This window comes from Solanum stenotomum, chromosome 1 (genome assembly GCF_019186545.1).
Source record: "Solanum stenotomum isolate F172 chromosome 1, ASM1918654v1, whole genome shotgun sequence".
Lineage (NCBI taxonomy): Eukaryota > Viridiplantae > Streptophyta > Magnoliopsida > Solanales > Solanaceae > Solanum > Solanum stenotomum.
The window spans coordinates 76,340,247-76,354,266 of NC_064282.1; the positions used below are offsets into that span (position 1 = coordinate 76,340,247).

The 14,020-nt window shown below is 36.0% G+C and overlaps 2 pseudogenes; both read right to left on the minus strand.

The window, feature by feature from the left end:
* Window positions 1-293: 293 nt before the first annotated feature.
* On the minus strand, window positions 294-7,972 carry LOC125856842 (pentatricopeptide repeat-containing protein At5g27110-like; annotated as a pseudogene).
* A 2,033-nt stretch (window positions 7,973-10,005) lies between these two features.
* On the minus strand, window positions 10,006-13,572 carry LOC125853894 (pentatricopeptide repeat-containing protein At4g21065-like; annotated as a pseudogene).
* Window positions 13,573-14,020: the final 448 nt, after the last annotated feature.

Consider the following 14,020-nt stretch of genomic DNA (forward strand, 5'->3'; position numbering starts at 1 on the left):
AAATGGATATGTGAGTGATTATACTTTCAAAGCATTTAGGGGAATACCTTAAAAGCAGACACATGCTGCTGCAGGTGCAATGGAAGTCAAATGATTTTTCATGCTCTCTTTTCATTGATTATATCAACCCAAATGTACTTGCTACTTTGAGTAGTACAACTACCAAAACTTCGTTTTTCATATTTTGCTTACAACAAAAACTACTCCAGCATGACATGTTCACTGCTTTCTTCTCCTTCATTTCAGAAATTACAGTTAAACTACCAGATAAATGAAGATACCACTTGGTTTAATTTAAATTTCAGAGCTCAAAGCAAAGGACTTAAGTCTTGACATTAATAAAAGATTTTGAATTTGTTTCCCCATGGGAATACCTCATAGTTTTTAACCAAAGTTTCAGGCCATGCTGAGGTGCCACTTTAAGGGCATCCCAACTTCTGAATAGAATTCCAAGATTAACCTAAACCATATATTTTGAAAAGAAAGAGTAGTTTATGGAGAAAACAAATCATTTACCAGTATAGAAAAGAATGGCCCCAAATAAGGTAGAATGGATATAGGAGACTCATAAACTTGATCCCAACTAGTCCAATATCTAGGCATGATTGACTGTTAGAAATAATTTGAGAAGGATAATGGAGTTGTGGCTCTGACAGAGCACGACTTTTCCTCTTCCAGAAGTATACCAATTTGTGGAGTTCCTCTCAAATGTCATATCCCATGAGCTACAAATCAAAATCACTTCACAATGTAATCTTCATTTTTCAAGTTATTCAAAATTATGCAAGAATGTTAGGAACTTTAGTGTGACCCTCTTCCAATGGTCAAAGCAACAGCTCCCATAAACTTGTACCTCAGCCTGGTGGTATTACCCAAAAAGAAGCAATTCATTTTCCTCCACCATTGATAGTGTTCTCTCGTCTTTGGCATGTAACAGTGCCTTCATTCCTGTGATCTGAATTGCCTCTTCTATTGGCATAAACAGAAACATTAGTACCAGATCCTTCAACTGCTTCCTTCGGAAGGACTATCAAACGACTGCACCCAACTGCTGCCAGGATATTTCTTTATCCCTTTTTCTTTCATAGCCGATCTTAGGTTGTTCGCATCGCTGAAATAACCAAAAATATAAGACAAACTAAATGCAAGTACATAGTTTGATCCGAGATCAGGCTCTATTTTGAGGAGAATCTCCCTTATATTTTCTTCTGCACAAGGAATATGACCATGATGCTTACAAGCACTAATGAAACTCCTCAATTTCACAGAATTAGGCTCTGTAGGCATGCTCCTTATAATATCATAAGCTTCTTCTAATTCTCGAGCACATCCAAACATAACTACCATGCATCCGTAATGTTCCATAGTTGACCTGATGTCATAAAAACTTCCCATTTTTTCAAAATATTCACGGCCCGCATCAACAAAGCCAATATGACTACAAGCATATAAGATTTCAGAAAATGATAAGCTATGCGGCCTAAAGCCAGATTCTTCCATTCTGGCAAACAAGGACACAAGTTCTCTCCATGTCCATGATCAGCAAGACCAGAAATCATGATGGTTAAGGTCTGCAGATTTTTATCATCCATCGAATTGAATATGCGGAAAGCCTGCTGTATATGACCACATTTTGCATACATGCCCAGGAGGGCTGTTTCTAGCTCAACATGTAGTTCAATACCACTGGTAACAATGTGCGAGTGAATACATTTACCTAATCTGATATTCAGGATACGAGTACATGCCCCCAGCAAGCTAACAAAAGAGACAGAATTTGGCTTTTCATTTGATAGCTTCATACATTGGAACAGGAGCAGAGCATTTGAAGGCAAGTTACTGAGATATCCAGGAAAACATTGACTATTATAACTTTGAAAAGCCAGACAGAAAGCAAAAACCTCACAGTAAAAGTTAAACAGGAAAAGAAAGCAGGAAAGACAATCATTTTAATAGACCTCCTACACAAAAAGAGAGGTCAAGGTAGCAAATATTCATTTATATGCCAAAAAGGAATGAAAAGCGACATAAAAGCCCATTAAACTGGTCACTCTATATGATCAGGTACAAACTATTCATGTTCTCAACGTCTATAAAACAATTGATTCACTATATGAAAAAAATGAGCATATCACATGTAGCGGAACTTGACTTAAGAAATTGATAGAATTCGCTTAGTTGACATCTTGAATCACACTTTTATGATATCAAATGAAATTGAATAAGACGGGAAAGTATTGACAAAACGGGTGGAGACCCTGCAGGGAGAACAAGTAGAATCGTTGTCATTACTTCAACTACGAGGAGCAATAGCGAAATGTTTGGAGACTTCATCAGGAGAAAGTCAGGCCTGCTTATATTTTGTCTATTGCTCCCTATTCCCTATTTAAAAATGCAAAGTCCCTTATTCTATACCATGGGAAAGACAAACTAACCATAGTATCATTATAAAGTTGTTGTCCTTTCAACGTTTAATTCGAAGTTTATCTCAAAAGAAATTTAATTTTAGGATTTCTCTTTATTTTTCAGTTCTAAATTGCAGTTAGAATTTGACATGAGAATCTATCCATATGCAATCCGGACAACTAAACAGCAGCAGTGTTATTCTATTAGACCAAATTACTGTCCATAATCCACCTAAGCTTGTTAATTTTAGAATACTCATGACCATTGGAGCCACGATCTAGCTTTCTCTTTCCAAAAATTTTGTAGGTAAAACGTCCAAAGATTGGTTTGTGAAAAATGGGTTTTAAAGCTCAGTGGTTTATTGGACATGAATGTACATAGAGATTCCAGAATTAAAAAAAAAAACTAACATGCTTTGATGTATGCAAAAGTAAACAAATATAGCAGTGAGACCAGCATACCTAAATACAAGAGGCTGGGAGTGTTGCACGCATCTCAACCATGAAAGTTTTCCTTCTTTGTTAATTCCCCATTTTAAAGAGTATCATTAGGACCTTTCCAAGATAAATAACGAAATCTAAACCTTGAAATTTTTATTCATTTTTACTCCCTTATTTTTCAGGAGTACATGCTCCTTTTGAATTTAAAAGAAAAAATTCCAACCTCGAAAATTTCCATCATTGTTAATCCCTGATCATTTAGGAGTGTATGCAGCTTTCACAATTTAAAAGGCTCAAAACCTTATTGATCCTTTCAGATATGAAGCCTAGGCATCGTTTAACAATCTATTGCAGTATTGCAGCAAGAAGGAAAAAAGAGAAAAAGTTAGACTAGTGAACAAGATTGTAACTCCTTATTCAAGCTAATATATCCAAGTAATAGTAATACTGGTTTCTTCTTATGGTACAAAACAAGTATGCACAATCGACATCTGGGATGAATTTTAAAAAATTCACCAAGAGTATTAGATAACAGATATCTGTTCAAAAGAACCATAAATACCATGGCACCAAATTTCTGAAGCATAACGAACAACGTTACAAGCTAGCACTGTTCATAAAAATTGTGACCTATTATGTGTCAGGCCTATCAAAAGACGATTAACCCTTACAAATTCCTCGATACTTGACTTGCCATGCTCAAAATCTACTCTATTCACTCCCATTATAATAATGATCTTAAACAACTTCCACATAATGTTATAGAATCTCCCAGCCTTCACACACTTGCCGGGTTCACGAATCATAAATAATGTACTGATTCCAGAGTAATCAGTAGATACATGATATATCTTTCAAAAGGAGAAAGAAGAAGAAGAAACTGTTAATAATAAGACAACAATTACTACTATAATGCTTGAATCACAAGTAATTAAAGTCAGCTATATGATCCCTAATACATAGATTGTGATAGTTGGGGAGTGAAATTCGCATAGAAGAAATAATTCATGTGTTTTTGACAAAAAACTGAAACAAATATACATACCAATGAACTCCAAGAAACAATATCCCTCTGAAGCATTTCATCAAACACCAGTCTTGCAAACCTGATCACACCAAATCCTGCATACATTCTCAAAAGGGTATTGTTCACATGTAAATCTGAACCGAAACCCGACTTCACAGCCATGGAATGCAATGATCCACCAGTTCCAATCATCAAACAATGCCCAGAAACCTTTAGCTCAACAGGGCATGTGAATTTATCTGGTTTTAATCCAATTTTTTGAAACTGTTTAAAGAGCTTCAGAGACTCTACTTGGGAATATGCTCTCATCATTGTGTTCCATGCGAAGATTGATTGAATAATGTGAGAATTATCAAAAATTGTACGGGTGAATTGGAGGGATATTGAAGAAGATAATGATATGAATTGGGAGAGACGATAGTGGTCGTGATGAATACCAATTTGTCGCTCTGACAGAGCACGGCTTTTCCTCTTCCAGAAGTATACCAATTTGTGGAGTTCCTCTCAAATGTCATATCACAANGATATTGAAGAAGATAATGATATGAACTGGGAGAGACGATAGTGGTCGTGATGAATACCAATTTGTGGCTCTGACAGAGCACGGCTTTTCCTCTTCCAGAAGTACACCAATTTGTGGAGTTCCTCTCAAATGTCATATCACAACTGATCTGATACATTTGTCATTATTTTTTCTGTATCTTCTTCCTAACTCTGTTCTTCATTTTTACTACCAATATTTGTTACTTCAATTAATTTGTTTATCTTGCTGATTATGTTTCTTTGATCTTAACAGCGATTTAAAATTGCTGACCCGGGTTGGAAATATGGGAAAAGAACAAGTGAGACCAATAGGGCCGCAGTTGAGTGTAACTTTTGTAAAAAAGTTACTAATGGTGGAATCTTTCGTCACAAACAACACCTAATTGGTACTTGCAAGGACATCACACGGTGTGAACAATGCCCGGATGCTGTAAGGGAAGAAGTGAAAAAATATGTTGATGAAAAGAAGGAACAAAAACGTCAGGCTTTACTTCAATCGGATGTGACTAATATTGGTAATGATAAAGATGAAGATATGGAAGAAGGTGAAGCTACTAAATAGTCACTTCCTTCAAAATCACGAAAACAGTCATAGAATGCAACAATCATAGAACCATTATGGTTTAAGGGGGAATACTAAAGCTTACAAAGGACGGGTAAAGAAGTAGCTACATGCTAGTTGATGAAGTTGAGGAAGATGATGGTTCTATGATTGTTGCATTCTATGACTATTTTCGTGATTTTGAAGGAAGTAACTATTCAGTAGCTTCACCTTCTTCAATAACTTCATCTTTATCATCACCAATATTAGTCACATCCGATTGAAGTAAAGCCTAACGTTTTTGTTCCTTCTTTTCATCAACATATTTTTTCATTTCTTCCCTTACAGCATTCGGGCACTGTTCACACCATGTGACGTCCTTGAAAGTACCGATCAGGTGTTGTTTGTGACGAAAGATTCTGCCATTAGTAACTTTTTTACAAAAGTTACACTCAACTGTGGCCCTATTGGTCTCACTTGTTCTTTTCCCAGATTTCCAACCCGGTTCAGCAGTTTTTAATCACTGTTAAGATCAAAGAAACATAATCAGCAAGATACACAAAGTAATTGAAGTAACAACTATTAGTAGTAAAAATGAAGAACAGAGTTAGGAAGAAGATACAGAAAAAATAATGACAAATGTATAAGATCAGATTAATGATAACAAAACGACTTAACCAAAGTGACAGAATTTGGCTTTTCATTTGCTAGCTTCATACATTGGAACAGGAGCAGAGCATCTGAAGGCAAGTTACTGAGATATCCAGGAAAACATTTGACTATTATGACTTTGAAAAGCCAAACAGAAAGCAAAAACCTCACAGTAAAAAGTTAAACAGGAAAAGAAAGCAGGAAAGACAATCATATTAATAGACCTCCTACACAAAAAGAGAGGTCAAGGTAGCAAATATTCATTTGCATGCCAAAAAGGGATGAAATGTGAACATAAAAGCCCATTAAACTGGTCCATCTATATGATCAGGTACAAACTATTCATCTTCTTCTACATCTATAAAAGAATTGATTCACTATATGAAAAAATGGGCATATCGCATGTAGCGGAACTTGCTTAAGAAATTTATAGAATTCACTTCGGTGACATCCTGAATCACACTTTTATGATATCAAATGAAATTGAATAAGATGGGAAAGTATTGACAAAACGGTTGGAGACCCCTGCAGGGAGAACAAGTAGAATCGTTGTCATTACTTCAACTATGAGGAGCAATAGAGAAATGTTTGGAGACTTCATCAGAAGAAAGTCAAGCCTACTTATATTTTGTCTATTGCTCCCTACTCCCTATTAATAAATCCAAAGTCCCTTATACTCTCCCATGGGAAAGACAAACTAACCATAGTATCATTATATAGTTGTTGTCCATCCAACGTTTAATTCAAAGTTTATCTCAAAAGAAACTTAATTTTAGGATTTCTCTTTATTTTTCAGTTCTAAATTGCAGACAGAATTTGACATGGGAATCCATCCATATGCAATCCAGACAACTAAACAGCAGCAGTGTTAGACTATTAGACCAAATTACTGTCCATAATCCACCTTAGCTTGTTAGTTTTAGAATACTCATGACCATTGGAGCCACGATCTAGCTTCCTCTTTCCAAAAGTTTTGTAGGTAAAAAGTCCAAAGATTGGTTTGCAAAAATTGGGTTTCAAAGCTCAGTGGTTTATTGGACATGAATGAACATAGAGATTCCAGAATTTTAAAAAAAAAGAAAAAACTAACATACTCTGATGTAAGCAAAAGTAAACAAATACAACAGTGAGACCAGCATACCTACATACAAGAGGCTGGGAGTGTTGGACGCATCTCAACCATGAATGTTTTCCTTCTTTGTTAATTCCCCATTTTAAAGAGTGTCATTGGGACCTTTCCAAGATAAATACCGAAATCCAAAACCATGAAATTTTTCTTCATTTTTACTCCCTTATTTTTCAGGAGTACATGCTCCTTTCCAATTTAAAAGAAAAAAATTCCAACCCCGAAATTGCCATCATTGTTAATCCCTGATCATCTAGGAGTGTATGTAGCTTTCACAATTTTAAAGGCTCAACAGCTTATTGATCCTTTCAGATATGAACCCTAGGCATCGTTTAACAATATATTGCAGTATTGCAGCAAGAAGGAAAAAGAGAAAAAGTTAAGACTAGTGAACAAGTTTGGAACTCCTTATTCAAGCTAATATATCCATGTAATAGTAATACTGGTTTCTTCTTATGGTACAAAACAAGTATTCACAATCGACATCTGGGATGAATTTTAAAAAGTTCACCAAGAGTATTAGATGACAGATATTGCTCAAGAGAACCACAAATACCATGGCACCAAATTTCTGAAGGATAAAGAACAAGGTTACAAGCTAGCATTGTTCATAAAAATTGTGACCTTTTATGTGTCAGACCTATCAAAAGACGTTTAACTTACAAATTCCTCGATACATGAACTCGTTTCCACAAAGTAATAAACTTGTCATACTCAAAATCTACTTAGATTTGGGTAATTCTATTCACTCCCATTATAATGATCATCTTATAAAACTTCCACATAATGCTATAGAATCTCCCAGCCTTCACACACTTGCCGGGTTCATAAATCATAAATAATGTACTGATTCCAGAGTAATCAGTAGATACATGAAATATCTTTTAGAAGGAGAAAGAAGAAGAAACTGTAAATAATAAGACAACAATTACTACTATAATGCTTGAATCACAAGTAGTTAAAGTCGGCTATATGATCCCTAATACATAGATTGTGATAATTGGGGTGTGAAATTCGCATAAAAGAAAAAACTCATATGTGTTTTTGACAAATAACTGAAACAAATATACATACCAATGAACGTTAGCAGCCATCATTGAACTCCAAGAAACAATATCCCTCTGAAGCATTTCATCAAACACCAGTCTTGCAAACCTGATCACACCAAATCCTGCATCCATTCTCAAAAGGATATTGTTCACATGTAAATCTGAACCGAAACCCGACTTCACAGCCATGGAATGCAATGATCCACCAGTTCCAATCATCAAACAATGCCCACAAACCTTTAGCGCAACAGGGCATGTGAATTTATCTGGTTTTAATCCAATTTTTTGAAATTGTTTTTTTTTTTGAGAAGGTAACAGTCTTGTATTATATTCCAAAAAAATCAAACCTGCCACAATTTGTTACAGGTTTACTAATTACAAATAAAAGGAGAGTATCAGGAAGATCTTCAATCCTAAATACACAAAAATTACAAGGTGCCTAAAGCATTCATTACTGATTCTAGATCTTCCATATACTCCTGTTTACACCAAAAATGAAATAAAACCAAGCAATTCATCTTCATCTTCTGGATGCTGTTACTTTTGTTCTGGAAGCATCTGAGGTTCCTCTCTTTCCACACAGACCACCAGATACAGGTAGGGATGATCTTCCATCTTTCTTTATGACCAGAAATGTAGGCAACGCTACTCCATATCTTCAGGGCCTGGACAATATTTCTTGGCATCACCCAACAAAGGTCCTTCCAATTGATGAAAATGCTCCACAAAATATTAGTGATCCTATAGTGAAGAAAGAGGTGATTGACTGTTTCAGCCTCTTCTCCACACAGGACACACCTAGGGCTCAGGTGGATACCCCTTTTCATGAGTCAAAACAGCCTGCTTTGCTAGTAGCCAAGTGAAGCAGGACACTTTAGGAGGTATTTTAACTTTCCAGATAAGTTTCCATGGCCAGCCAGTAACCTGATGGGTGAAAGAGTTGAACTTTTTGTAAGCTTCCTTCACACTAAAATTTCCGTTGCAGTTATGATTCCAAAACAATCCATCTTGGGAGGTAGAGGTTCCTTTGAATTGTTCAAGGATTCCAAAGAAATCTACTAGTCTTTGGATCTCCCAATCATTTAGGGGCCTTCTAAAACTCAAATTCCATTCCTGATTTGACCAAACTTCTGCCAGTGTCTTTTTGTTGTTGGTTCAGAATGTAGATATCTGGGAAGAGGTTTTTTAGAGAGCCTTGTTCTAACCAGCTGTCCTCCCAGAAGGAGACCTTCATGCCATTTCCAATTCTAATGCTGCAATTTTCTCTTAATTTTGGCCAGAAATTTCTGATGGCCCTCCAGATGCTAGTTCCATAAGTACTAGTGACCATTTTGGTAGACCAGTGGTCCTCCATTTCATACTTCTGCTTGATAAGTTCTTTCCATAGTGCATGTTCACTGGAAGCTAGTCTCCATAGCCATTTCATCATAAGGCTTTGGTTCTGAATCTTCAAATTCCTTACCCCAAGACCTCCTTTTTGTTTGCTCCCAATCAATTTATCCCACTTAACCAAGTGGAATTTCTTAGTGTCACTGTTTCCTTCCCATAGGAAATTCCTCCTTATTGCATCAAGTCTGTTAATGACCCCATCTGGGATAGGAAAAATAGACATCATGTAGGTAGGCATGGAGTCGAGAACACTATTGATGAGAGTGAGTCTCCCGCCAAAGGAGAGATATTGACTCTTCCAGTTCACCAATCTTCTTTCACACTTCTCGACCACCTCATTCCAGATTCCTGAAGACTTACTTTCTGCTCCTAGTGGCATGCCCAAATATACAGTTGGTAATTCACCAGTCCTCCCCCCAAGTGTACCAACCAGAGAGGTTTTTTTGAAATTGTTTAAAGAGCTTCAGAGACTCTATTTGGGAATATGCTCTCATCATTGTGTTCCATGCGAAGATTGATGGAATAATGTGAGAATTATCAAAAATTGTACGGGTGAATTGGAGGGATATTGAAGAAGATAATGATATGAACTGGGAGAGAAGATAGTGGTCGTGATGAATACCAATTTGTGGCTCTGACAGAGCACAGCTTTTCCTCTTCCAGAAGTATACCAATTTGTGGAGTTCCTCTCAAATGTCATATCCCATGAGCTACAAATCAAAATTACCTCACAAGGTAATCTTCGTTTTTCGAGTTATTCAAATTTATGCAAGAATGTTAGGAACTTCGGTGTGACCCTTTTCCAATGGTCAAAGCAACAGCTCCCATAAACTTGTACCTCAGCCTAGTGGTATTACCCAAAAAGAAGCAATTCATTTTCCTCCACCATTGATAGTGTTCTCTCGTCTTTGGAATGTAACAGTGCCTTCATTCCTGTGATCTGAATTGACTCTTCTATTGGCATAAACAGAAACATTACTACCAGATCCTTCAACTGCTTCCTTCGGAAGGACTATCAAGCGACTGCACCCAACTGCTGCCAGGATATTTCTTTATCCCTTTTGCTTTCATAGCCGATCTTAGGCTGTTCGCATCACTGCAATAACCAAAGAGATAAGACAAACTAGATGCAAGTACATAGTTTGATCCGAGATCAGGCTCTCTTTTGAGGAGAATCTCCCTTATATTTTCTTCTGCGCAAGGATTATGACCATGATGCTTACAAGCATTAATGAAACTCCTCAATATCACAGAATTAGGCTTTGTAGGCATGCTCCTTATAATATCATAAGCTTTTTCTAATTCTCCAGCACGTCCAAACATATCCACCATGCATCCGTAATGTTCCATAGTTGGCCTAATGTTATAAATACTTCCCATTTTTTCAAAATATTCACAGCCCGCATCAACAAAGCCAATATGACTACAACCATATAAGATTGCAGAAAATGATAAGCAATCCCGCCTAAAGCCAAATTCTTCCATTCTGGCAAACAAGGACACAACTTCTTCTCCATGTCCATGATCAGCAAGACCAGAAATCATGATGGTCCGGGTCTGCAGATTTTTAGCATCCATCGAATTGAATATATGGAAAGCTTGTTGTATATGACCACATTTTGGATACATGCCTAGGAAGTTGTTTCCAGCTCAACATGTAGTTCAATACCACTGGTAAGAATGTGCGAATGAATACATTTACCTAATCTGATATTCAGGATACGAGTACATGCCCCCAGCAAGCTAACCAAAGTGACAGAATTTAGCTTTTTATTTACTAGCTTCATACATTGGAACAGGAGCATAGCATCTGAAGGCATACTGAGATATCTAGGAAAACATTGACTATTATGACTTTGAAAAGCCAGACAGAAAGAAAAAACCTCACAGTAAAAGTTAAACAGGAAAAGAAAGCAGGAAAGACAATCATATTAATAGACCTCCGACACAAAAAGAGAGGCCAAGGTAGCAAATATTCATTTATATGCCAAAAAGGGATGAAAAGCGAACATAAAAACCCATTAAACTGGTCACTCTATATGATCAGGTACAAACTATTCATGTTCTCTACGTCTATAAAAGAATTGATTCACTATATGAAAAAAATGATCATATCACATGTAGAGGAACTTGACTTAAGAAATTTATAGAATTCACTTAGGTGATATCCTGAATCACACTTTTATGATATCAAATGAAATTGAATAAGACGGGAAAGTATTGATAAAACGGTTGGAGACCCTGTAGGGAGAACAAGTAGAATTGTTGTCATTACTTCAACTATGAGGAGCAATAGCGAAATGTTTGGAGACTTCATCAGAAGAAAGTCAAGCCTACTTATATTTTGTCTATTGCTCCCTACTCCCTATTAATAAATCCAAAGTCCCCTATACTCTCCCATGGGAAAGACAAACTAACCATAGTATCATTATATAGTTGTTGTCCATCCAACGTTTAATTCAAAGTTTATCTCAAAAGAAACTTAATTTTAGGATTTCTCTTTATTTTTCAGGTCAAAATTGCAGACAGAATTTGACATGGGAATCCATCCATATGCAATCCAGACAACTAAACAGCAGCAGTGTTAGACTATTAGACCAAATTACTGTCCATAATCCACCTTAGCTTGTTAGTTTTAGAATACTCATGACCATTGGAGCCACGATCTAGCTTCCTCTTTCCAAAAGTTTTGTAGGTAAAATGTCCAAAGATTGGTTTGCAAAAATTGGGTTTCAAAGCTCAGTGGTTTATTGGACATGAATGTACATAGAGATTCCAGAATTCCGAAAAAAAAACTAACATGCTCTGATTTATGAAAAAGTAAACAAATACAGCAGTGAGACCAGTGTACCTAAATACAAGAGGCTGGGAGTGTTGCACGCATCTCAACCATGAAAGTTTTCCTTCTTTGTTAATTCCCCATTTTAAAGAGTATCATCGGGACCTTTCCAAGATAAATAACGAAATCTAAACCATGAATTTTTTATTCATTTTTACTCCCTTATTTTTCAGGAGTACATGCTCCTATCCAATTTAAAAGAAAAAATTCCAACCCCGAAAATTTCCATCATTGTTAATCCCTGATCATTTAGGAGTGTATGTAGCTTTCACAATTTTAAAGGCTCAACAGCTTATTGATCCTTTTAGATATGAACCCTAGGCATCGTTTAACAATATATTGCAGTATTGCAGCAAGAAGGAAAAAAAGAAAAAGTTAGACTAGTGAACAAGCTTGGAACTCCTTATTCAAGCTAATATATCCAAGTAATAGTAATACTAGTTTCTTCTTATGGTACAAAACAAGTATTCATAATCGACATCCGGGATGAATTTTAAAAAATTCACCAACAGTATTAGATCACAGATATTGCTCAAGAGAACCATAACTACCTTGGCACCAAATTTCTGAAGGATAACGAACAAGGTTACAAGCTAGCATTGTTCATAAAAATTGTGACCTATTATGTGTCAGGCCTATCAAAAGACAATTAACCCTTACAAATTCCTCGAAACTTGACTTGTCACGCTCAAAATGTACTCTATTCACTCCCATTATAATAATCATCTTAAACAACTTCCACATAATGTTATAGAATCTCTCAGCCTTCATACACTTGCCGGGTTCATAAATCATAAATAATGTACTGATTCCAGAGTAATCAGCAGATACATGAAATATCTTTTAGAAGGAGAAAGAAGAAGAAACTGTGAATAATAAGACAACAGTTACTACTATAATGCTTGAATCACAAGTAGTTAAAGTCGGCTATATGATCCATAATACATAGATTGTGATAATTGGGCTGTGAAATTCGTATAAAAGTAATAATTAATATGTGTTTTTGACAAATAACTTAAACAAATATACATACCAATGAACGTAAGCATCCATCATTGAACTCCAAGAAACTTTATCCCTCTGAAGCATTTCATCAAACACCTGTCTTGCAAAACCTGATCACACCAAATCCAGCATACATTCTCAAAAGGGTATTGTTCACATGTAAATCTGAACCAAAACCCGACTTCACAGCCATCGAATGCAACGATTCACCTGTCCCAATCATGAAACAATGCCCAGAAACCTTTAGCACAATAGGAAAGGTGAATCTATCTGGTTTTAATCTAATCTCTTGGTATTGTTTAAAGAGCTTCAGAGACTCTATTTGGGAATATGCTCTCATCATTGTGTTCCATGAGAAGATTGATGGAATAAAGTGAGAATTATCGAAAATAGTACGGGTGAATTGGAGAGATATTGAAGAAGACAATGATATGAATTGGGAGAGATGATACTCGTCGTGATGAATTTTTGTTTTGATGAATAGAGAATGAAGTTGGAGAAGATGAATGATCGATTTTGAACGTTGGAAAAGTGATTCAATGTGGTGGGAAATCATTTCCAAACGTTGTAGTTTAAATTGCCTGAACTGGTGTGGAAAAGGAGGGAAGGAAAAGAAACAGTAATATAAAAGTTAAAACAAATTAATTTAACTAGTACAAAATTTATAAAGTATAAGCACAATTTTCAGTAACCACTTAGGGAAAATTTCAGATATATAAGTATAACGAGAAGAAGCCAAAAAATATAGATGAAGGAGAGAATTTTTGTTCTATTCAAGTGTGTCATCCAAGTGGTGGATGATATCTCTATTTATAGTGTTGAGATATCACTCCCAAAGGTCACCAAACTAGTAGATACATAGTTATCCAAAAAGGTTCTTATCACCTTGGAAGCATACATATATGAATTCAATTAATTCTTGAATAAATCTAATGGACAATCCACACAATTCAATGGATTTATAACACTCGATGTCCATAGACCATGCGTCTCGTTAAAACCTT